The sequence below is a fragment of the Polyodon spathula genome, chromosome 3 (genome assembly GCF_017654505.1).
Source record: "Polyodon spathula isolate WHYD16114869_AA chromosome 3, ASM1765450v1, whole genome shotgun sequence".
Lineage (NCBI taxonomy): Eukaryota > Metazoa > Chordata > Actinopteri > Acipenseriformes > Polyodontidae > Polyodon > Polyodon spathula.
Window position 1 is genome coordinate 36,597,655 of NC_054536.1, and position 27,821 is coordinate 36,625,475.

Below are 27,821 nucleotides of genomic sequence, written 5' to 3' on the forward strand. Positions count from 1 at the left end.
AGACTGATGGCTTGTTTCGAAGTAGTGTTTCTACTTCTTGTCTGAGAACTAAGACCTGGATCGGGTCGCTCACGGATGTAACCGTGATCCCTCGAAAGGGAGGAGGTCCTGCGCGTAACTGGTTTGTACGGTGACGAGAACCCAGGAGTGGGAGGTGCAATTGCGCTAGCATTGCAGTTGATGTTGAGAGGGGAAGGGATCTGAGGTCACAAGCCTTCAGGGGCCCTGCTGGGGCTGCGGTGGAGCCTGTCTAGGAGTCTGTTTGGGGTGTTTCTTGGGAACTGCTTTTCAGATCGCTGATGTACTGGGGCCCCACGTCCGGCATTTCCCCGTCCTTGCGGACGGCCCCGGGTATTGGCTGCTGCGGAAGACTGTAGGCAATGCTTCAGGTCCACACCAAATCTTAATCCAACATGCAAGAATCCCAAACTGAGTTTTTATTCCAAATCAACCCGATATTAAAAGTTTGACATGACAAGTTCATAATATCGTCAAAGTTTTTTTTTGGTTGTTGTTTTTATCTTTAAATCAATTTTGCTTTGCCGCATGGTTTCTGAACAAGTCAAAAAACAGAGTGCTTTTTGACAACCTATATTCACGACAGAGATATGCCTGCATTACTCAATATAGTTTCCAGCTTTGTTGCAACATGACTTTAGTTTCGGAGGCATAGTTACACAGGGCATGCTTTATATTACGATAAAAGACTTCACTGTGGAGGTGGCATCCTGTGCATACAGACTGGGATGTTGACAGTGTGTGTTTCTATGATCTTTTTTTTTTTTTTTTTTTTTTTTTTTTTTTATTTGGGGTCCAGGGGCCAGGTTCTTTATAGCCAAAGGTTAATTATAATGAAGGTCATTATGCAAGGGTGTACTGTATCTGCATTCACATGTTTTACAATTGCTCTTATTTGAAATCATTCTTATCCATTTATCGTACTTATTACATGCTCTTAATGGAATTTACTCCTATAAGCAAATATTTTTACTATAAGTTTACTGCTATTAGTCAAATTCGATCTTAAAAGTGATTATTTACAGTATTGTTTATTTTTATTTGTATTTGATCTTACTATCTACTGATGTTACTGTACTTCATAACTGATCTTATCTGCAATGTGATATTTTGTAATGTGATCTTGGGTAATGTGATATTTTGCAATGTGATACTTTGTATTATGATATTTTGTAACAACTATAATTCGCCCTGGATAAGGACGTCTGCTAGAAAAGAAATAATAATAGTAATAATTTGGTGGCATTTTGCTACCCCAAACTCTTAATTCTCTACTAGTTTTTTCATGCAGTAGCATTTTGATGATACCTTACGCTGCTGTATGTATGACCGACACTGAGTGAACATGTACATAATTATTCGTTTTTTTTTTCTAACATGGACATTATTAGTATCTTTCATATAGAGGGAATCCATTGTTAGAAATTCCCAACTTTTGGATGACTGAGTTTTGAACCGCTCAATATAGACACGTGGGAGGCCCACAATGCAAATTTACTATACAGTATGTATAGACAGTGGTGTATGAATACACCAGATAAAGTTTCAAGGTATGATGTTTATTTTGTAGACCAAAAGTACAATGTGTCACCCATACTAAACATTAACATATATAAATCAGTAGATAATTATACTTAATCAAAATTCTGACTATGAAAACAAAAATGTACATGGAATATATATATATATATATCCAAGTAATTGCTTCTTTGTCCTCACAACCTCAGCAAGAAGTGGATGTTGCCAGACAGTTCCCAGAATTCACTGGTTCTGCCTGCCAGCCCAGACAAAGCAGACCTGCATCTTCAAGAGGTGACACTGAATCACACGTTAAGTGTAATTGCAAGTTGTACCTGTCCTGGGCTGAGTTTACTTTGTAAACATGTTCTTGCCATGATTTCATTTCAGGCTGTTGGAAGTAACTTTTGGTCTCATGAGGCAATCCTCGTCCTCATTAAAACATATGGTACCATGACGATGATTTTAAGTCTTTGTTGATAAAGAAGAATGAGGTGTGCAGGAGGATAGCTAATGAAATGGCTTCTATGGGCTACACATACACCCAGATGTATGTAACAAGAACATAAGGATTTGAAGTACAGGTATGTGTTCACATTATGATAGTTAAGATAAATGGTATTACTAGTACATCGGTAATTTACTAATTATTCATGTGTTCTATTTATTGACTACTACATTTTATAATTTCCTTGACACCTTTGCATATTTGACATCAATTTCTGTAACATGTATATATATTGCAAGTGTAGACACCTTTATAAAGCCCTACAATATGAATTTAACCTTTAAATACTACATATAATTACTTACTACTTTAACATAAAATTTCCTTCCTGTACAAGTTAATTTGCGACAATAACTGGAAGACGGGCAGAGGTCAATCCACCTGGGAGTATTTTGAGCACATGCAGACTCTTCTGGCTAGTGACCCAGCAGTCACACCACTAAGGACAGTGTCATCATTGACTGCAGGTCATTGTTAACCAGCACTGTTAAAGGTTCAGTTCTTGGTGCAACTAAACAACTGAAAGACAGTAGAACTCATCACTATGTTGTAATTCCAATATTTGATTATTTCTATTTCTCTGTTTGACAAGAAAGTTATACAAAACTTTAAAAAAATATACACAAAAATACTAAAATACAAATTGTGCATGCTATATGTATGCACAATACTATATGTAAACGCTTTTGCTTTTTATTTAAACAAAATACATAATTTCACATTTACAATACTCTGAGGTAATGTGTCGATACGGAGAATAACGAAATGAACCTGTGTTACAATATATAGCAGAATAATAAATCTGTGTCAGCTATTCCATGTCTTTTCCTTTATATTATCTGCTACTATTATTATCTGACCAGCACTGCCATGATTGATAAGAAAGCAGCGTATCTTAACTTAATTTCCACCAAAAAAAGTTAAGAAAACTTATCATAAGCCCACAATATTTTTTGTGATAATGTGTGTGATTATTTAAAAAAAAAACAGATTGCAGGAGCTGTGCTCTTGAAGTTACATTTTTATAACTTCTGGTTACTGCTTTTCATAATACGCTCCATGTGTTGACAAGCAGGTTTTAAAATCTTGAATAATTATTATTATTATTTTATTATTATTATTTTTTTTAACAGTGGTTTGGTGTAGTAAAGGTAGACTGTCCGAATCACACAGATAAAAAGAGACCCTTCCTCTGTTGCATAAATTATTATCTGGAGACTAGGGCAGAAATACATGAATGGCAGAATTTTCTTCCCCCTTAAGGTGACACAATGTTTCATTTCTGCTTACCATCAACAGCTTGTTTTGATCTGTTCCACCTCAGAGTTACACGGCTGTATATTAGAATTCCAAAGCTCAGTTCTTTTTAGTTTTTTTTTATATAGTATAAACTTGGCAAGGTGGTGAGGGCTATTAGAACACTGTCTATTAGCCACGGGCCGCGGGTTGCCCACCATTGCTCTAGCATGTGTCTGCTAACATAGATTGTGCTGCTGGCTAATGATTACAGTTGGAAAGTATTTAACTCATTACACCTGGTGCGCCATCCAGCGTCTTGAAGGCCATGCATCGTAACAGCATGAACACGCAGAAGTGTACACAATTATTCATTCATGCATAAAGCAGATGCCTTTATCCAAAACGACTTACAGAGACTAGGAGGTGAACTATGCATCGCAACTACAGAGTCACTAGTTCCTTGGTGTGGCAGAGCAGAACTCTGCCCTATATAGATTGGCAGGGATGGGGTTAAATTCCCCTACCTGCCTGGGTTTATTGTGTTCAGGTGGCTGGGGTTGGTTAGTTCATTAGCATAATTAACGATCAATCAGCACCCAGCCACCTGACATAAAAGGAGGCCTCTGCTTCCCATTGAGAGGAGGGAGCTGAGGAAGCAAGTTGGTGGTTGTGGTTGCTGGGGTTTTGGTTTGGTGAATATTTTTGATCCTGTGAAGGCATCGCCTAGCCTGGAAATCTTTATTTTTGTAAGTTTTGTTTTATGTTTTGTTATTTGTGTTTAAATCCCTTTGTTTTTGCCCTTGTGCCCTTTTATTTGTGTTTATTTATAATTAAAACATTATTTTTCTGAACTGCCGTCTGTCTCTGGGCCTCTATCCACTCGCCAGCCTGTCACACTTGGTTTCACAAGGATGGTTATTATGTTTTTTTAATGATACGGGTACAATATCAACATTAAAATGATATGTTTACTGACACGTAACTAAAATAAATATTTTTTTCCTCAGTACACAGAAGAACATTTAAAAGATTACTGGAAGAAATGTAATTTGCGATTATTCATTCGGGATAGATTTGCTGATGTGGTTTTCTATATTATGGTAATAGCATTATTAATAATAATGTGTTATGTAAATCAATCCTACAAATACATTATTTAAAGTGTTCAGTTTAATTCTTTCAGAAGTCTTTATTGCTGTGAAATTCTTATCCCTCATACCAAATAACAAAGATCATCAAGCACATATTTTTAGTAATACAATAACATGTTTTGCCGCTTTAAGTCCACTTGTATTAATCATAATGATTATAAACATGGGAAAAGCAAGATAAACTGCAACATTACTATTATAGACTGTTGCACAATTTCACTAGTTGAAACCAGACAAACCTTGTGCTATACCATGTAGGCATTGCCCAAATACTGTGAAAACACAGCCCAGTTATAGTTAGAGGGGAATGAGTTTGAATTAACACTAGAACTGTCATGGGATTAATTAGGTTTAAAATGTAAACAAATCTGCATACTGTCAATGCAATGTGATTGTCCATTTAAAAAAAAAAAAACAAGAAAGAAAATAACAAAAGAACAACAGTGTTGCATTCACAAATGCAGATTGTTTACCTTTTAAATCTAAACCTGTCAAAGTGACAACCTTGGCAGTTCTAGTGTTAATGGATAACATCTATTGATAGCAACTATATCATACAGAGGAATTTGTTTTCTGAGGGGACTATTCCTGAAGTTGCTATGAGTCAGTCATTTCTGTGGTTTTGAAATTGCTTGGTATCAGATTATTTATTGAATAGCAGTTGGCAGAGAGAGGCTAACAACCAACTGCCTGAGCTTTTCATAGAACCATTTTATAACCTCTATAAAACATTCATACACACATCATAGTGGTAACTAAGAAAACAATTTACCAAATTAAAAACATAATTTCAAACCATGTTTGAATCAATAAAATGCATATGGACAAGTAACAGCTGGAAGGCTTTTTCTCCCCAAGCACTCTTTTGTTTACTTTTTCTCTCAGAGGAGACTTAAAATGTGAGGCCGTGTAGGCCAAAATACTAAAAGCTTGGAGATTTGGGGTTCAAGACATATTGTCTTGTGCCATAGTCTAAAATTGTATAGAAACTACACAAGCCATCTGAACTAACTGTATGTGTTTTAGCAGGTTGAATAGAGTATGTTTATCAGTGAAACTTTTGTAAGAAGCTGAAATATTAAAAAATACATCATGTAACAGGGTTGCTCATGTCATGTTAAAATAGGCATGTTTGATTAATTATTGTAGTATATTCACTTTTTATTTAATATTGTCTTTTTGATTTTATCACCTTGTATAAAGCATGTTTATTTTGGCACGTTACTTTTTGTAGATTTGCACTGATTAGACTAACACGTTAATGCTTCCATGTTTTGGCCATTCTTCTGGGCAGATTTGCTCCAGGTTGTTCAGGTTGGTTGGACGACGCTTGTGGACTGCAATTTTCAAATAGTGCCACAGATTCTCAATGGGATTGAGATCAGGACTTTGACTGGGCCACTGTAGGACATTCACCTTTTTGTTCTTGAGCAATGTTGCTTTGGCCTTGTGCTTGGGATCATTGTCCTGCTGAAAGATGAATTTCCTCCCAAGCTTCAGTTTTTTAGCGGACTGAAGCAGATTCTCTTGCAGTATTTTCCTGTATTTTGCTCCGTCCATTCTTCCTTCAAATGTAACAAGATGCCCAGTCCCTGCTGATGAGAAGCATCCCCACAGCATGATGCTGCCACTACCATACTTCACTGTAGGGATGGTGTGTCTTGAGGCATGGGCAGTGTTTTGTTTGCGCCACACATAGCACTTTGAGTTTTGGCCAAAAAGCTCTATCTTGGCTCATCAGACCAAAAACCTTTTCCCACATCGCAGCTGGGTCACTCTCATGCTTTCTGGCAAACTCCAGACGTACTTTCAGATGGTACTTTTTGAGTAACGGCTTCTTTCTTGCCACCCTCCCATACAGGCCAGTGTTATGCAGAGCTCTTGATATGGTTGACTGGTGCACCATTACTCCACTCCCAGTCCACTCTGTAGCTCCTTCAAAGTGATTGTTGGCCTCTCTGTGGCTTCTCTCACAAGCTCCTTCTTGTTTGAGCGCTGAGTTTTGAGGGACGGCCTTTTCTTGGCAGTGCCTGGGTGGTGTGATGCAGTTTCCACTTCCTGATTATTGATCCAACTGTGCTCACTGGGATATCCAAACACTTGGATATTATTTTGTACCCTTTCCCTAATCTATGCATTTGTATTACTTTATCTCTAACTTCTGTAGAATGCTCTTTGGTCTTCATTTTCCTTCAGATTCACAGCCTTACCAATGATCCTTCAACAGTGGGGTTTTTATCCAGAAAATGTGACAGCAACTTTAATGGTTCACAGGTGGAGGCCAATGGTAAGGTAATTGTGTCCTCGTTAGGGCAATTTCTTTCATCGGTGCAAACTGGAAGCTTCCACAGCACAGGAGTTGAATACTTATGCAAGCAAGATATTTCAGTTTTTTATTTTTCGTAAAAATATTTCCCAACATAAAACCAATATACCTTACAAAAATTGATTCTGAGTTTCAGTGTTTAAAAATAAAATATCAAACGGAACAAAATTTCAATGTACCATTTCTAATTCGGTAATATGAGAGAATTGGTCAGGAATACTTTTGCAAGCCACTGTGTGTGTGTGTGTGTGTGTGTGTGTATGTATATATATATATATATATATATATATATATATATATATATATATATATATATATATATATATATATATATAGAAAGTCACCTTTGTCAAAGATGTTAAACCAGAATGAAAAAAATGAATTGGTGGTTATTCAATTTAAAATGTAGAAACACACAGAAACAATTAAAGTGCATGAATTTCAGCAGTTTTTGTCACTCTTGCTGATCTTTTCCACAATCTTCTTGTGTAGGAATAATTAGACCTTGCAAACAGGTTAAACAGGACGGGACCTGTATGCTTACTTACTGTAGCATATCTACATAGAGGGCACCGGGCAGCAGCTAAGCTGTGTGCCGATTGTTTCAACCTTTATTGTGTTACACTTCTGCTCTTGCACTAAGAGGTGTCTACAGGGTAGCAATGAATGAATGGAGGCTCTTTTTCCCGCTGCAACCTGATTTTACTGATACACAATAAACAAAGTAATTACAATTAGCAGTAGTATTGTTACAGCCGTCTGTTTACAGTGCAAGGCTTGGGGACGTGGTCAAAGAGAAAACGGCTGCCACCATGTACCTTTACTTTAAAATGACTACTTACAACAATCTTCTTGACTAATGCCAAACTTAACATCGATTACACAAATAACTGTTCTAATACATCATTATATATGCATTTAACTTTCCCTAGATTTTTTATTAATAAGGATGAGAGTGGATAATATATATCTTGCCCTTACCATCGCCGTACACAAAGTAAATGGCTGTTACTTTGTGTATAGGCCTGTAACAGGGAGAGATCTGTGTTGACTCTGCTGGCGTGTTCATGGGCTGCAGGAAGAGGAACAACTGCCTGTGAGTCATGGCAGTGACACGGGGAGGTGGGAAAGTGGGTGTGTGGACTTTCCCCCTCTCTGAATGACTGAGAGGCTCGTCTTGGGAGATTGTTAGCCCTATAAATTAACGCTCTGTTGTTTCCTCAGATCTGCCCTTAAACGCGTAGAGTGCGCGGAAACGATGGTCCACGACCGAACGGAATGGAACGGAGGTTCAGAGCGAGACAGTGAGGGAGGGAAACCCTTGGGCAGATCCCTGAATAAGGATAGTTGAGCAGGCTAGGTAGCCAGCAGCGTAGGACGGTGATCCGGGTCGCATGGGCAGCGGCGACCGGGATATTGCTGCAGAGTGCAGCACCTTTTCTTTGTAGTTTTGTTACTGTTTTATTTTTCCTGTTTCTTTGTGGCTTTGATTTTTGTAGTATTGTTTAGAAGCACCTGTGAGTGCGCCTGAACTGTTTACCCTTGCTTGGTATTCCCGTGGTTCTGTTTACCATAGTTGATAAGCAGACCACGGACCAACAGTGCCCTCTGCGGGCTAAAGAAACCTAACGCGCCCCTGAAATAAAACTGGGCACCTGTGTGGTGTTTTCAATTACACCTGTCTGTCTCCTGGTCAGTGAATTACCCACACCCCTTCCACAAGGCCACATTTCTATTTACATATTTTATGCCCATTTCCTGTATCAAAACTAGCACAAATAATGCACTGGAGCTCGGAGTAAATACCAGTGCTGGTCCCAGCAACTGTACCTCGTGTAGCAAATCTATCCATATCTAATGCAACTTATTACACTTACCGAGTCGCAAACTTCGCTTGATGTACATATAAAAAAACACAGGAACACGAAGATTGGGTGGGTGGGAAGCAATTTGAAAAATGTAAAAATTATTTGTGAGTGTACAGGATGTTACGTACCACTTCTGGTGGGCTGTGATGTGTAAATTAAATGGAATTGATGGCACACAGTTGATAGTATTTATAGCATTTTGGTTAAATATGACAGCATCAAGAACAGACTGTACATATTAATTCCAGAAGTAGTGTCAAGAGAATCTCCTTTTGGCATATAGTCTTTCATGTTTTTTGCGTATTTGTTTGTTTGCTTTAATTAAGTCACTCCAACCGAATACTGAATGCAGCGAAAAGGGTGGGACAACACGATTACATTTTTTTTTTCTTCTGAATACTGCAAACAAACAGTAGAATAAACATAGATTAAAGATGTGCATTTAAGTGAATGCTAGATGTACACAGTTTTAAATAATACTCACTAAAAAAAAAGAAGTCTGTAATTTTTAGACAAGACAAGTGTGCCTTTATAATGTGTAACTGTTATTTAGTTAGCATTTGTTTCACATACACAAGCTGTTTCAATTAATGGTGGCTTTGAAGGCAATGCTTGGTATTGCGTCAAAGGGAGCTGTAATATTTAGTAATTTATAAACACACCCATAATAAAATAAATCAGATAAAGGGGGAAAATGCAGACAACATACATAACTTATAGTTCTATACACTGAACATAAATATAAACTCAACATGTAAAGTGTTGGTCCCATGTTTCATGAGCTGAAATAAAATTTTCCATACGCACAGAGAGCTTATTTCTCTCAAATTTTGTGCACCAATTTGTTTATATCCCTTTTAGTGAGCATTTCTCCTTTACCAAGATAATCCATCCACCTGACAGGTGTGGCATATGAAGAAGCTAATTAAACAGCATGATCATTACACAGGTGCACCTTGTGCTGGGGACAATAAAAGGCCACTCTAAAATGTGCAGTTGTCACAAAACACAATGCCACAGATGTCTCAAGTTTTGAGGGAGCGTGCAATTGGCACGCTGACTACAGGAATGTCCACTAGAGCTGTTGCCAGAGAATTGAATGTTCATTTCTCTACCATAAGCCACCTTGTTTTAGAGAATTTGGAAGTACGTCCAACCAGCCTCACAACCGCAGAACACCTGTAACCACACCAGCCCAGGACCTCCACATCCAGATTCTTCACCTGCGGGATCGTCTGAGACCAGCCACTCGGACAGCTGATGAAACTGTGGGTTTGCACAAGCGAAGAATTTCTGCACAAACTGTCAGGAACTGTCTCAGGGAAGCTCATCTGTGTGCTCATCACCCTCACCAGGGTCTTGACCTGACTGCAGTTCGGTGTCGTAACCGAATTCAGTGGGCAAATGCTCACCTTTGATGGCCACTGGCACGGTGGAGAAGTGTGCTCTTCATTGGATGAATCCCAGTTTCAACTGTACCGGGCAGATGGCAGACAGCGTGTATAGCATCGTGTGGGTGAGCGGTTTGCTGATGTCAACGTTGTGAACAGAGTGCCCCATGGTGGCGGTGGGGTTATGGTATGGGCAGGCATAAGCTACGGACAACAAACACAATTGCATTTTATCGTTGGTATTTTGAATGCAGAGATACCTTGACGAGATCCTGAGGCCCATTGTCATGCCATTCATCCACCGTCATCACCTCATGTTTCAGCATGATAATGCACGGCCCAATGTTGCAAGGATCTGTACACAATTCCTGGAAGCTGAAAATGTCCCAGTTCTTCCTCTTCAACTCTATGCGAAGGAGATGTGTCACGCTGCATGAGGCAAATGGTGGTCACACCAGTTACTGGCTGGTTTTCTGATCCACTCCCCTACCTTTTTAAGGTATCTTTGACCAACAGATGCATATCTATATTCCCAGTCATGTGAAATCCATAGATTAGGGCCTAATGAATTTATTTCAATTGACTGATTACCTTATATGAACTGTAACTCAGTAAAATCTTTGAAGTTGTTGCATGTTGCATTTATATTTTTGATCTGTGTATAATGTGTTAAAGCTGTTTGTTGTGTTGCTTAGTAATACATATTGCAGTTGCGCAACGTATGATTGTGTAGAAATGGGTTTATGCAAGAACCGCTTAACCGAATTTTGGGAGTTGTTTGTGGACCACCTGGAGTTAACTCATGAACCACACGTTGGGAACCACTGCTCTAGGAAGATTAATTCTCCTTGACTTCTGGACTCTACCCTTTCCACCTTCTGGCCTCACCTCATACACTGGGCTGTCTCCAATCTTCCGGTCCTCCCAATAAGAATGGATCTTGCTGGGACCCCCTTTCTCACCCACATTCCTTATCAGGACTTGGCTATCCTGCTATTCTACATCATAGACTTTCTTCTCATAGGACTCCTTTTCTCTCGCAGCTTCTTTTGGTAGCAAATCTAATCGCTATCTTGTATGCCTCATGCATTCGAGCCCTCCAATTCTCAACATAGTCTTGCTAAGAACCCTCCTCCCCTCTGTCTTGTTGTCTGAACATAAGGTTGTTTGGGAGCCTTGGCGATCTTCAATAAAGCAAGAAGGGTGAACATCCTTGCACTTCATTTCAGGTAACAAGTTTTTCCAGTCTTGCTTCTGCTCCTCAATCAGGGTTCTCAGCATGGCAAGCAGGGTTCAGTTGTCCATTTCTTTGAGGGTGATATGGTGTGAGAGCCTCTGATGCCACAATGGACCTTCAACCTGGTCATCAGCTGAAGATTTAATTGAAGATTTAAATGAAGATACTGTGCTGCTGGCCGCTAGATCCCTCTGGGGTCCTAGTGGAGTCTGCCATCAGTCGGGGTGTAGTCCCTACTACAGGGAGATTCTCGGGCACCTCCAGGGGTTATACTGCTGTGGGACATACATCTTTAACAGGTTGCAGGTGTCCTAAAAGAACACGTTGACCTAATTGTGGACATCAAACTGCCACTTTCCTATACTGGAGCTGTCACTGGAGATGATCACTCCAACAGCTCTAGCCTGCTCAAATTATAGTAAATAGGCTAGAAGTTTTATCATTACTAATAAATCAGGACTTAGAATAGATCTATACTCAAATTACTATAGTTATTAATTAGGTATGGTTATTGTCAGGAAGATGATAAAGACAAACTAAAGTATGAGTCAGTGCTTAAAAAATAATGGAGGACTATAAGTAAAGGTATTTTTTGTCTTTTGTCAGAGAGGAAATATCAAGGACCCGTCCACATTAATCTCTAATTAAGAAAAAAAAAAAAAAAAAACAGCAGATTATTAATATAAATAAACGTTATATTCACTAGACAGCAAATTACTGGGCTGCATCTGACCCGCCTGAAATTTTATTTCAGAAAATGTATTGTGTTTCTTTGTATGTATTCAGTTAAGCATGCTTCAAGTCTAAAGTATCTTTTTCCTGAGAAAAGACCAATGGCTAGGCAGGCTTGTTCGGGTAGAGTGTATGCTGTACAGTACTAGTATGTAGTAGAAGGAATTTCTATGTGTGAAGTGTCAGGACTGTGTGTTGCCACAGCGACGAGAGTGAGGTAGGAAGCAAAGTATTTGCAAAACATTCAGCAAGTCTTTTTTATCAAGAAAGAGAAAATCAGTCTTTCAAGTATGGTGGGAGTGATTTAATAAAGAAAATGGAGGCCTTGTCTTGCATCTCCATGTCGTGGCTGTGCCAATGGAATATAACTTAAACCACAAGATGCCAAAATGAGAAAAAACATTAAGAAAGTTTTTTTTTTTTTTTTTTTTTTTTTTGTTATGATCATTTGTTAACCCCCTACCCTTCTGCACACTGAAAAAAAGATTTATGCTTAAAATAAATATGTATGCATATTTTTTTTATTTAAAATGTTATTTGCTATAAGGCACATTTATCGTTTTACACTGTTAATACATGGTACAGTGTATATTAACATGCTGCATTCACTGTAGGAAATATTTCTCAGTTATGCATTATGTGGGCAAGCCTTTAGTCTTTATGAACCTGCGTTGTGGAATAATCCCTTTTGAAATTCATAATGCTGATTCAATAAATATATTTACATCTAAACTTAAAATGCACTTTTACACAAAGGTATACTAGTAGACTGGGATGGTCTATACAAGTGTTTTGCGTATCACAGTTTACATGCCTCTTACATTGTGTATTACATTGTTTTTAGAATTATGAAGGTTTTTATTTGTGTTTTCGTATTAATGTTTTTATTTTTGTATTGTATTACTGTGAAGAGTTTTGGGATGCCTGGCATGAAAGGCGCTATATAAACTAAATTTCACTGATTGATTGATGTAGCCTACTAAAAATAAATGTATGGCCCGCCAAAGGTATTTAATGGTTTTTGTGGCCCTCTAAAAAGTTGCCTATCCCAGATGCTGTTAATGAACTGTTGCTCTGTTTGAAGATGTTTGTACTTCTTTATTGTGAATATATATACCGGGCTAATTCTTGTATTATTTTGGGCATAATGTCTTTGAAATATTTACAGACACTGATATAAACCCATAAAAATAACCATATGGAGCGCTGCGGACTAAAAAATAAGTTGAGATATTTATAATAATAATTATATTAATATTTATAACATAATTATCACTATTGGTTTACAAAGTACATGGAAAGCAATGCATGGAGTGGAGTGAACTAATAATTTTTTGGTAAATGATAATATTTATTCTGTTTGTCACTGTTTGGCTGGACAATTTAGAGCTTTGCATTGCTGTTCGTGGAGTTGGGTTTTTTTTTGGTGTTGTTTTATCAGAATTGAAATGCGTCCGAGTTTGTGGAAATTACACGAAAATTACTTTAAGAATTATTATGTGGAATGTTTAGCATGTTAATTAATATACTCCTAGTTAAATTGTATTTACTATAATTTCTGAACAATTAATGTTAACTAAGTGTATAGCTTGATGCAATGTGAATTCAGTCGTATTTGACTTGCCATGTCTGAGTGATCAGATATTGATTAGCTTAGGCAAGATAGAGTGCAAAGGAATGAGAACAAAGTTGGTAACTGTATCTGTAACTGTAGCAGTACCTGTAGCTGTAACTGTAGCTTTGTATAGATCTGATTGAATTATCCATAATAATAATATGTTCAATGTGTTATACAGTTTAAAGCTATTCACCAAGATTTACTGGTAACTAATAGAGTTTACCCATACAATACACAACAGTATTCTTTAGTTTTAACTTGGACGGGCGTCACCTCAAATGCTGCCTACAGTGCTATTTAACCTAATGCAGGCTCAATAGAGAGTTTACATTAAAAACTTGAAACTCAGATCTTCCTATTTAAAAACCTGATTCTGGAATCAGGTGGAAGCTGGAATCACTCTATCTAGATATCAAATCAATAGCCTTCCCAAACAATGCTTACTTGTTTGTGGAGCAGTGGGGCATGTAAATCAGACAGAGCTACAGTTTTAATGTACACAATAAACAGAGATCACAGATAACAAACAGATAACAGATACACATCTATGATGGTACTTTTATGTAGATAAAGGGCAGGTTACTGTCAAGACAAGTGCATGTGTCAGCACTTGCAGTCAGTGGCAGTTTTGCCACTTTTGTTTCGTGGTTGTATGGGTGTGGTGCTTCATGAGATATGACATCCTGAAAAATACTTGTGTTGACAAACACATGTTCTATATAGCTGATTTTACAGAGACATATTATGACTATTATTGGACTACATTACCAAAGGTACCAATCGCTCAAGATAATTAAAACCAGTTTGGAATCTATGAATCGTTTGACATTCAAAACCCCCTACTGTCTATATAACTATTACAAAAACCACATACAGTATGATCATGTGTCAAGGTTGTCATTCAGCACAAATCCTGCCAACATGTGAATGTTGAATGTTTTCCCAGAATACTCATTTTGAAAATTCTGCCAATTTTGATAACTGGTGCTTTGTGCCATATCTGGAATTTTTTCAAATACATATGAGCTGACATCTGTCAAGATATATTACAGAGATTAAGTGCAAAACATAAACATACCGACCACAGAAGAAGTGAAACTCAAAAACATCACCCAGCCTTTAACACTTTCTACAGGATACTTGCTGTTGAGTCTCCCAGGTAACTTTGTCGATTTGTACTAACGTTACAGTGTATGGTATGCAACTCAAAACAGACCCACATAAATACATAAATAAAATTGCATGTCTGTTCGTGAAAGGTCTAATTTTGTTTTAAAAATATAAAACAGTTTATACAGATTATGGTTGAATTTCATATAAAAATGTTTTCTTCCAATTCTATCTATTAATTAAATACTGTACATTTATTTTGGTTTTCTCAAGAGATTTTTTTTTTTTTTTTACATTAATAACAATAAGATGGCCTACAGTTTCTGCTAAATAAGATGTTGCAAATATTTTTTAACTGGTTTCTGTAGGTTTCAAATCAACTCCAGATACTGTATATGATGGTATATTTATGTGTTCGATTTTTGCCTACATGCTTGTCCAGTGCCTTACAGGTGTTACACCAGTTATTAATAAGAAGCATTCAACAGCATATGAGGACATGGATAAGACTGGCTATGATGTAAGTATAAATAAAAACACATTTAATACATTTGTTCAATGAAAGTACATTGACATTTCGTTTAGTTTCATTCTGAGTTTTACATGCCAGTGGTTGAGAAACGAGCATTATAGGCAATGCAACAATAAGAGAGGTTCTCATGAAGTAAAACAAGCGTCTCTTCAGAATCCAGAGGAGTTCCCATGATCTGGGGTAGGACCTCATTGTACCTTTCTGATGTTTTTTTTTTTTTTATTACTTTTATAAACACTACCACATATTTGCATGTGTTTTATAGCCAAAGGGGTTGCACTGAAATTGTGAGATTTCTATGTCCAGGGCAGGGGACAGGAAATAAGTAGTCTGATTGTTTTTCATGCAGTGACTGTAAGACTGCCTTTCTTCTGTATTACAAATGGGTCAACCCTTTGACCTGAACAACCACAGAAATGGCTTGTGTATCTCCTTAAGCAACGCTGAAATGTCTAGTCAATGACATGTCAGAACATTATCTGCCATGGGAGACGTACGCCAACAAGAATACAAAAGTACATTCATTTGCGCTGTGGTCACATTAGCAACATACTCTTTTAACCCTTATTGGTACATGTTGCATATGTATAAAACATAAATACCAATTAATAGATGCTGGTGTGTGAAATATTTTTATGACTGTGTTAATCATGTGCTAAGTTCAGAATGGTAAAAAAAAAAAACACAGCCCCGTACTGACAGGAGTCATTTAGGGGGCATTTTTGTTTCTGAGAGAATATTTAAAGGCTTTCATTGCTTTTGCTCTGTTGAAGAAGCTGTCCACATTAATTTACGCCTTATTTGGTTTAATTTGATATTTGCAGGAATATGACAGTTTGGTAACCCAGGTAACAAGCTATTAGGTGTTTTGTTCACTTTCTGTTAAAAAGAAATGTGTTAGTATTGATGGCTTGGAAGAGTTCAAAGAAATGTGCATTTTCACAAACTCATTAACTGTAAAGATTACAGTTAATTATTCAGGCTTATCAAGATCAGGACGCAGCTTGGAGCTGCAGCAGTTGTGGAATTATTTTAGCATTCTACTGCCTACACACTTGAGTTCTGATTAAAACAAAACCAAAAAAAAAAAAAAAAAAAAAAAAAAAAAACAATCCTTTGGATGATGAAGAGGATTTTTCTAACACAATTCAATCTGCAAATATTTTTAAAAACATTGGAATAACAGTAAATGACTGTACTGGGAAATTGTTATAACACTTTTTTTTTATTGAAATACACTATAATTCATAAACAATTAAAAAAATAATTTGATACGTTCCTTTGTTACGTAAGTTTAAAAACATTCATCATGTCCATTATGTGTAAGGAATAGGCTGGCATTGTTAAGGCTATTCACAAGTAAAACGTAAATCATCTTTTACATTTGTAATTGTATATAGTTATTACGTTTGCAGTACTTTTTTACTTGTTTAATATTCGGTTTTTATTGAAGGATTCTATTTTGTTTTATATTTTATTTTCGTGATTGCTTATTAATGGTTTCACTCCTTCTATAACACTTACCATACCATCAGCACTATTGAGTAATGTTTTTGTGTGATTCATGAAACCTTTCATTCAGAAAATTAGTATCATGTGTCAATAATGTGTGCCAGATTAAAGAATTTCTAAACATCCTCTTTTATAGGATATGCACTGATAACATCAATACATGTTTAAAACACTAAAACGTCACATTATGCCGCCTCACACGGATTCTGGCAGTAGATAGCAATGGTCACACACAAAACCAATAATAATAATAACAATTGCCTACATTTGAAATACCTATGAAAAGTACCTTTAAAAAAAAAACAAAAAAAACGTATTGTCAACTGTTGGAAGCAGTTCTCTACTTTAATCTATCTGTACAGTATCACTGATATCCAAACTTTCTTAGGTGTGGGTGTTGTGAGAGCTATTGGAGGGCAGTGTGCAACAGATTTAGCAGTTTTGAGCAGGAATGTACTTTAAAAAGATCAACTCCAGCAACTTTTCCATGTCCCATTCCTTACTATTCTGTTTTCTGGGATATCTGCCTTTTGCCTGAAAACTCAGATCCTTTACTTCAGCATCATAGTCATCAAACACAGGAAACCAACAAGTAAACCACAGAAACTGCTGTTCATTCCAATGTGCACTATCGTGGTTGCTACAGCGTTCCGCGCAAATTGTTGCTCAATAAAGTGTAGACCAACAGTTTTGCTACATCCTGCATAGACCATGGTTTGCATTTGCACAAATAAATATATAACAAAGAAATGATCATTATGTTGTTTTTCTGTCAGAAAAAAATCAAGGACATGTATTTAATTTATCTTAACGGTTTTGGCTAGAGCCCTGGCAATTTATATTAATACGCGAATGAGGCTTGCACCAAAACTGCCAATGTGTTCAACTTTGAGCACAACAAAATGATGAGTAAAATCCACCACAGCTGTAATCACATCATTTTCACCAAATCTACAGTTTTGTTATATTTTAATTGTTATAATGTGTGCTAACATAATAAAAAAAAATACAAATAAAATAGTGTAGAATAAAAATCTTGTAGAATTAGTTTAGTTTTAAGCATTATAGGGTTCACATAATATTTAAAAAGCGACAATTTGATAATTATATTTATACTAGTACATGTAAATATGCGTATTTTGTCATCATATCAAACTTAATCTTAACTTAGCTCTGAGTTTCCAGCATTCCATTTTAAACTGCAGAGTTGAAAGTTCATATGCCACATGATTTTTTTTTTAATGAAGAAGTCTGTTTATTGTTTATTACAGTTCTACCGGTACCGATCTAGAATAAAATTGAACACATATTTTACCAAAAAAACAACCGAAAATAACTCCAATCATTAAAAAAAACTACATCTATATGTAAGGTCTATGAGGTCATTTACAAATAATATTTATTCTTTGTAGGATTTGGGTAATTGTTCATAATTAATCAGTTAATTTTGACTGTTAATCTCTATTTATAAAGATTTTGCTTTAAGATCCATGTAGTCATTTTATGTTACAAAATGTTTAAAGGGTGTATGTTTATTTTAACAACCATGCACCTGCAATATTGAAAGACACATCCAGCAACTGTATATTCATTAATTTTTTTCTGTTCGTCTAAAAGATTTTCATCAGAGCCTCCCTTTGTGTATTAGACATTCGATCTTAGACATGGAAAAGTCAGTGAACTAATCCATACTGCTAGTTTACTGATTTGAAAAACAGTTGTTCATATTAAGAACACCTGATTTAATCTAATGAAAGAGACACAACATGCCAGAATGTGTATGTATCTAATGTAAGCGTTCCTAAAACGAAGAGCAACTCTGTCATTCCAAAGTTGCTCTTCTCTTTGACTTCCAGCTTGCATGGGGACTGCTGTCTGGAAGTGGTAACTTCGATTGTGACGCCGTTGATGGTCTGTCTGCGTGATCTTCATAAGGAAATAAGGGTAGGGAGACAGCTTAAAGCAGGGGTTGTTTACAACGTGACAGAAGAAAACAGCTAGACATAAATGAGGGCTGACGGTTTCATGAAGCACAATTTGTTGATCACAGATTCAATGTGACTGCCCTGAACTGAGCGATGATCCGTACAGTATGCAGAATTCACTTTCTTGCTGGTTTGTGCCCACCAGCCTTGCAGCAGCTTTCCCAGAGCCCTGCTAGCTACAGCTTTGAATGGAACTAGAACTGAACAAGGCATTGTTGTACCCAATTCCTTTTGACAACAATCACATTCTTTTAAAAACTTCATAGATTTTACTTGTCACCAGTTATAAATGACTTTCTTGCTACAAAGTAAGCATTTTATGTGCAGGTTATGGGAAAAGAGGGAAAAATTAAACAGCACAAAGTATTGTATGTGTTAAGATGACAACCAAATGAATTCAGGGATTTTCAGGTTTGCATTCAATGCTTGTTTTATTTCACTGGAATTATTTGGCACACATCTCAGAATTAGCGTTGCTGCTTTAGTGTATTTTATCTTTGTTGAGAAGTCATGTCAAGAAGAGTTTTCCTTTTCATACAGTAACCGCTTATGGTTATGTGAGGGGTTATAACAATTGCCCAGCATTTTAAAATGTGGCTGTAGTTCATGGCTCATACTACAGCAGCATTTTGTGGACAAAAAACAAAACAAAAAAATACAAAAAACAGGAACACTATCTTAATGCTTTTAAATAAAGTGCCCTCATAAGTGACTAGTTGAATAGTTCTGGTCAGGTGTCATCTCTGAATGTGTTTTGAGCTACATTTTCAGATTTTGCTTTGACAATGCAGAGGGACTGATTAACAATTACAATATAAATACATTTGCATACATGCCTATTTTTTTGTAGTTTATTGAAGACAGATAAAATTAATAAAGCTGTTGTGGTTAATTTACGGGCAGTTCATTAAAAATTTAAATATACAAAAAATAAGTTATTTGCACCATTTAAGAGAGCTCATGTATAAAGCAGAGCATGCTAAGGAAATTAGTCTGAGAAAAGATATGAACAGAGGAATAATTAACTTTTGGTTTCCTTTGAACCCACGAGTAACTAAACATGTTCTCGTTAAAAAAGGAAAGTAATTTAGAGCACTATATGCTGTCATCAACTAATCTGTTTTGTGAGCAGTAAAGTCTTACTGTTAAGTGTAACTCAGTGAAATTGATTGGAAAGCAGTGGAAAGAAAATCGTTTTTAAATAAGTTACAATTAGATATCCATTCATCTTTGTAGTATAAATGAATGTCTAGCTTAAGGGCTCTGTAAATGTAAAAAACAGACTTACAAAACTCTTCTTTTGAATTTGAAATATGTCTTCACCTCTTTTAATTGAATTCTCATTTGGAATTAAAAACAGTTTAGTTGAGCAATCATGCTGATGACTATTGGCATATCCTATAACACATTGCACTGAATATCAGCAATTTAAAGATTACAAATGTAGCCGTTTTAGATCTAAAACCAGAAAACAAGCCACTGCAGAAACACTTGTTTTACTTTAGTGTATTTATATACAAATATGCATTTTAAAAGCATAATTATGCTTTTTAAAAGCAGATGAAATTCGTTTGCTGCTTTAACAAACATATATATATATATATATATATTATATATATATATATATATATATATATATATATATACACACACACACACACACACACACACACACACACACACACTTTTTCTTTCTGATGTGCACTGTTTTGTTTACTATTCAGTCTGTAAGTTTAACGTTTGTGTCATTAACCCTTTACAGATTCAGATATTTGTTAACTATTGTGTGTATCAGAGGGTTAATTAAGGATATTTACTGTCAAGAAAAAAAACTAAATGAGAAAAATGTCTATAGAATTACCTGTTTCAAATATACAGCTAATTGTACATAGAATAAACACGTTACTCAGGAGTGTTTGAGTTTTTTTCTTTTGTTATGTTGGAGTGGGGCAAGGATAATCTTAGAACATCTGATACAATTTGTATTGGAATGCTGGAAAGGATAATCCTGTTTTAATAACTGTTTTTCAAACAACTTCTATTTGTTCCTTAGAAGGAGCTGAACCTGGTTTGCATGACACATTTCCATTAAAGATTCATGTTCTTGGAGAGCAGGTGCCTGGAGTTGTTTTAGGTGATTGCTGAAATACACAGTAGAAGGGACAAATACAAACCTGTTGTCGAGCACAATAAGCCAAAGGAATAATATTTATGTTGGTAGTTGGGCTTTTTCACACATTTATTTAGAAAGGGGAGGTTAACATATTTGAAACAGAATAACCTGATATTACATTATGGTGTTACATATTCATAATAGTGACTGCAAAGTTGATTATAACGTAATGTGTCAGACTTTGAGTGATTTATGGTGTCCCTTATTTTAATTCATTTACTGAAATTCCATGTATTGAATGGGTTGTTAAAATATATACTGTGCATATGTGCATTATTAAATGTGCACATGTAATTATTAAAATTAAAACAGACAGTACAATCTGTCTATGTATCTTCAATATAACATTATATTACAACTGCAAAAATATCTGGTTCAAGTGTTATTTCATTCTACAGGAGTAACATGTGATGTCACATATGTTTTATAATTTTATCAAATTTGTGACAGTATAACAAACATATTTCTCTTATTTTAACAGTTATAGTTCTGTCTCTTCTTCAGACCACCCATACAGTATAATATGTGATAGACCCTGATATTGTTGTAATACAGTCGGCTGAAATTATTTATTTTTGTATCACATAGTTTGCATCAGATTAGATGCTGTTAATTATTCTTATTTAACTATATGTCATACAAATTACAGTACAGTATAGGATTATGTAGGTTACAAGCACATTTATAGCCCACCTGAATTCAGAGTGGCCAGAAAGACCAGTTTTAACACAGCTACTTGTGGGTAGCCACCGTAACATCTTGCAGGTGGATATCAGATTGTATTATACAACATCTAACATACAATATTATATAAAATACATGCATTAGGACCCTGAGCTGCAAAAAGATAAAGATATTTATCTTAGGTTGATTTCACTTATCCAGTAGCCATAGCTGGGCTGTTGTTGAGGTGTATGTTTTACAACTTGAAACACATATTTTTAAATGAGTGAAAAACTTGATATTGACAACAAAAGCAGACTTGAGTAGAATTAAAATTACCTTCACAGTGAGAAATACATTCATCTTAACAACACATTTCTTTATTTTAACCACTTATATAAACATTCTGCAACTAAGGGCCAAAAGAAAGACTTGTTTTACCATATTTCATATTCTGTTTTTTATTTAAATTGAGTTATGAAGAGGCATCTTGAGACAGACATATGACACTTTAGATGAGGAACCTTGATTATTATTATTGTTTTGAAAATCCACTTCACAAAAGCATTAACACTTCCATTAATTTGAAGGGTGATCTATTATTTGGCATTAATAACAATACATAAATTCAGAACGTATTTTAATGTGACCTTCATTACGCATTCATGTCAACTTTTCTTATCTATTTATGATTTAATTTTTCCACTCCTATTGTTGAATTAGTGCTTGACCCCTTTAGCGGAGATGTAAATTAAATGGCATTTCAGTGCTGTCCCATATTTAAAATACTGCGTTAGTTGTGGATCATGAATGATGATCTTCATTCTGCAGCTAATTTATTCATTTAAGAATTTCCCTCCAGAAGTTCCAGCAGAAGGCTCTGAAGCAAACTAAGCAGAAGAAATCCAAGTCGGCTGAATTTCTGATGGGTGAGCCTTGCTTGATGAGTTATTGCTCATAATTTGTGTAAGGATTAATTAACTAATTACAGACAAATGGCTTTGGGCTAAATTTTGCTCTTGCTTGTCATGGCGCAATTTGTAATTATTTTAATCATTTATTCTTCTTTTTTTTCTGAGATTCAGATTTAATTTTAACCTAATTGTGTTTTAGTGACATCCGAAGAGGATGCGCTTGGGTATTTTTGGTTAAAAAAAAAAAAAAAAAAAAAATCACTAGAAGGAATTTTCTGACTGTCATTGAAATGTACTTTGGTATAATGTGCTGTCCTGACCTTCTTGTTGTTTTGCAGGGGAAGAAGAGCGAGCCGCAGCAGAAGGCATTGAAAATCCTGCTTTTAACATCAGCAACACAGACCTTTCAGCTTATCAGGCTTCGGAAGGAAAAGAAATTAGACATGACAGGCAAGAACTAACAAATGGGCTGCAAGTCCATACTGAACCAAGAGGTGAAGCTTCATTTTTGATTAACCTCAAACTGAGTGACAGCCGTTTTGTTTCTGATCTAACCCTTGCATTCCAAAGGCCTGAACTTACATTCCAGCCTGCACATCCCAACAAGTTCCCCTATAACTTATGACCTGTTCACACTTGTATCAGAACGATAATGGTAAAATTAGTTTCGGTTTAGAATATACCGATACAGCAACACTTAAGTCAACTCCAGTACAAGCACGATACTGTTGCAATATACCTGTCTACATTAAGCTGGTTTATATTGATACACTTACATTGAATATGGTCTATATTATACATGCCACAGATTCTCTATGGGGACCTTTATCCCCGCTCCGCGTAAATGGTTCTGGGATAGAGAGCTCGGGAGATGATTTTCTATTGAGTCAATGGAGCACTGTCAGATTGAGCTGCTTTGAGCTTATTTTATCGATGTTTAAAAATATTAAAAACAACATGTGAAGCCTATTTTAGTATTTTCCAGGGTGTCTTGACGAAAAACATAACCTGTGGTAATCTATACTGTAATCTATACAAAAAATGCACTTTTCTGAATGCAGTACCAGAGATGGCACATGCGCAGAAAACAGAGATGAGCATTTTACACAATACTGGATTTATTGGTATTAGCCGTCAGTTTTTATGTGTTTTTACTACTGTAATTTACCTGTTAATGTATAAAAGAAAATAGATTAGAAGCATTGGAAGTAAAGGCGGTTGAGAATCTTGGTAATGTAGAATATCCTTGATGTAAGTGTGCGCATGCGCAGACTCAAATATTCTGTCATAGTAATCCAGTTGTCCACACTGATCTGTTCAGAGTCATACCGCAACTGTATCGATATGAAACGTTCTCTTGTCTGGGTTTCATATCGATACAGTTATACTGGTGGTAACAACTCCAGTGTGAACAGATGTTGCAATACTTTAAAAGTGTTAACAGGGCATTAGATTGGGAAGTGTGATAAAATTGGGAGCCCTTTAACATTTAATAAAAACATTCCATGCACACAGCCTGTAGAAGTTCATGAAAATATATTGCTACACCTTAAAGTCACAGTAATAATATTCAGCAATGTGGAATTCAGATACTATATCATTTGTTGAAATACACCTAAATCACTTTTTTAAAGGATTACTAAACATGAAAAAATGTAGTTCATGTTTATAGTTAATTACAAAAATTATAATCATTTGAGCATATGATTAAAAGTAATGCACAAAGCACAGTTTTATTAACTGTCTTTTGAAGTTGAAATGATTAAGTAAAAAACAACAATGCACTGGTTAAGTTATAGAAATGTACAGGTTTAGTTAAACAAATCTGTTTTTAAAAGATTCTAGCAATAAATAGTTTAGCTTATCATTTTTTCATTTATACCAGATCATGGGCAATGTTATACATAAGTTTTTTTCATGACTCTCATGAATAACTTTCATAAATGTTTCTAGTTGTGCTTTATACAGCTGTTCATTCATCTTTGATCTGTTAGTAAAAAAACAGGTCAATGGAAATTGTATTAAGGGAGTAAAATAGTAGAAGACAGCCAGACTATTTAGGTAAATCAAAGATATGATTTTAAGTACGGATCCTAGGCTGCAAACATTATCAAATATGGACGTGAATATGAGTTCTATATCCTCAGTGCTAACATGGCATAATCATTAAAACTGTGTTTACAATGAAAGCTGCCAAGTATTCACTTAACAGTTAATTTACGGTATCAACAAATGTATAGGTTCTAAAAATGAAAGTACAGCCCTCAACCAAGGACTTTATCATACATATCAATCAATCAATCAATCAGTACTTATTTTATATAGCACCTTAAGATGCAGTAACAACAAGAAAATCCATAATACTTTAAATACAGACATGCATAATACATGCTATACAGTAATATATATACAGTAATATATATATATATATATATATATATATATATATATATATATATATATATATATATATATATATATAAGTGGATAATACCTGATAGTAGCATAATACGTGATCGTATTATGCACTTTATTAATATTATGAACTTTAAATAGCATATATCAGGCTTAACGAGCATGGAAAGCAAGAGAGAACAGATTTGTCTTGATAGTTGATTTAAAGCGAGTGACTGTGGGAGCATCATGCATCAAAGCTGGGACAGAGTTCCAAAGAGTCGGAGTCATGAAGCTGAACGGGCGTTCTCCAAGTGTGGTGCACTTTTGCTTGGGGATAACAAGCAGGCCAGAGTCGAAGGACCTCAGCTTGCGATCAGGGGTCAGCAGGTTGAGGAGGTACTTGGACCTATGTGATGAAGAGCATTGTAGGTGAGCAGATATTTGAGATTCATGTTGTGGGTTAACATTTCAACAATTTCAACATTTGTTAAATGGTTAAATATGAAACAACAATTACATTGTAATAATAATAATAATAATAATAATTAATTTACAAAATAATAATATTTATTATGCTGTTGTTTAAACGAACAGTAAGTATGTATACAAAGGGAATTAAAACTAAAGCCATGGTATAAAATACATGAATGCATGCTGTTGTCATATATTCCTCCTACAAAGTTCAGTTTTCTCTTTCAAACCTCTTTAGGGTAATGCTTCCCCCCCCCCCCTGAAGGAACTATACAAACATTTGAATGCCATTTATGTTCATTGTTTGTACAAAGAATAGTTTTTCTTTCATTTTAATGTATTAATTTGTATTCTTCTAATGAAGTTTATACAGTTCTGAGAATAGCTTGGATAGGCAAACAATCTGGCCAGTATTATTACTAAACGCATTTTAATTATAATCAGATCCTAGAATTTTTGAAAAGTTGAATCCTTTCTCCTAGAGAATATAATTTTTCTTGAACCCAGAATCAGTTCTTGTTAAATATTTATGAAAGCTCTTATAAGCAGTAGAATATTACCATTCTGATATTTGTAAATTATGAGTAAATGATATATTATGCATTTCTTATAGGTTGTGGATTAAAACAAATAATCCACCCTGATGACTAAAGTTCATTCTCCTTTCCATTTTATGTGTTCGTTGTGTTAATTAGCCTGTAGTTATACTCGCAGAAAGTGAAAAAAGACATCATCCAGTATTTCTTTTTGATTCTTGACTCCCAGTTCCATAATGTATCCCATGCGTAATGTACTCATTTAATAAAAATTGAAATGGGAATAGCACTTGAATTGAAAAGGTGCATTTCAGATCCTTTAACTCAATCATTTTTTTTCAGCCAACCCATAAATTGTAATTTATCTAAATCATGTTTCAGCATTTTTATGTTTCACCTGAGCATAACGCACCCAAAAGCAAGAACAATGGAACTCTGACATCGCATCACATACTCATAGAAACATGGAAAAACGAAATGCTAACTCGACCGATAGTGGTAAAACAAAAGTAGAAATAATAATAATAATAATAATAATAATAATAAAATAATAATAATAATAATAATAATAATAATAATATGACTCCGGTACTAACAACTGACAAAAATAAGCAAGTTGCTGCTGTAGTACCCAGGTAAACTTAGTGTCAATAATATAACTGAGAGAATAATATAAGGATGAATTTTGTGATAATACAGCAATACATTGCCAGTATACTGCTTAACATGCTCTGGAGTTGGAAAATGTGGAATTATGAATATTAGTGGTCATAAACTCAATACAATTGCAGAGTAAACAGGTGCACATCTATTCAAAAAGTAACTTCTAAATCCCTTCAGATAAGCTGCTCAAATTTCTCAGAGCCATCTTGGCACCCACATAACAGGACAGTACTTATCATTAGTGCCATTGGGGTTAGAACCTGGTTTTAAGGGTTGTCTTTTCACTTTAGCCTGGTTATATGCGACCCCCTACTCAGAGAGCATTGTCTTTGAATCACAGGTACTTTAACTTGTAAATGTTCTCTTTAGTACTTTTCAAGAGAAGTAACATATAGTGATCATATTTAAAAGATTGCCTTTGTTGACCTTTCGCAACATGGTAATTAGGCCCCTGAGCTCGGAGGGTCTTGTAAGGAACTGTGAGAAATGAAGGTAAAGCTTATCAGGTAGCAGGAGTGGTCTGCCTCCCTGGTGTTGATTTCAGAATTAACATTTCAGTTCTTGTGCTTCTAATAATCACTGACCCCTCACTTCGTGTACTTTCCACAGGAAATGAACGCAGACAAAATTACTTTGACCCACCAATGGATGAGGAAATAAACCCAAGGCAGTGTGGGATGGAGGTCAGCACAGAAGATGAGTTGGAATTAAGCATGCAATTTCGTGTCATAATATTCTCTGCAGTTCATTAAAATTAGGTGAAAAGATCATTCATTCTGTATCATTTACATTTTTGGGACTTTCTTTTTAAATATAATGTCTCATACATGGGGACTGGACTAAAATTGGTACAGAACTGGCTGTCATTGATGAAGGTCAGTAATCAGTTGGTCAGTTGCAGTACCTGTTTGCACTTATTCTGTTATAGAAAGCACAAGCTCTGACGACAAAAAAAAAAAAAAAAAAGCCTACATTAGTGAGATCTACAACCCCCACCTCCATTACAAATGTGCTCTTGGGAGCTAAGTACTATGAATGTTATAATGAAATGTGGGTTATTATTGAAAACCATTTTAATACTATTTGTGGAGTTATAGTGTAGAGTAACATCAGGCATACCATTAAAGCATGAAGCCTTGGATAATGTACGTAGCTTTTATTTTAAATAATGTCATTTTATAGGTGCATGTTACAGTGTTATAAACGTGTAGGAATTAAGAACTTCAGATTTAGATCTATCTGCTGTACTTTGGTGCCAC

The 27,821-nt window shown here is 35.5% G+C and overlaps 1 long non-coding RNA gene across 1 annotated transcript; it reads left to right on the forward strand.

Moving 5' to 3' along the window:
• The first annotated feature begins 1,946 nt into the window (after positions 1–1,946).
• Positions 1,947–23,534, forward strand: LOC121308372. Its single transcript, XR_005948501.1, has 3 exons — positions 1,947–2,120; positions 22,444–22,510; positions 22,834–23,534. It is a non-coding gene; the product is annotated as an uncharacterized LOC121308372 (long non-coding RNA).
• The last annotated feature ends 4,287 nt before the right edge of the window (positions 23,535–27,821 follow it).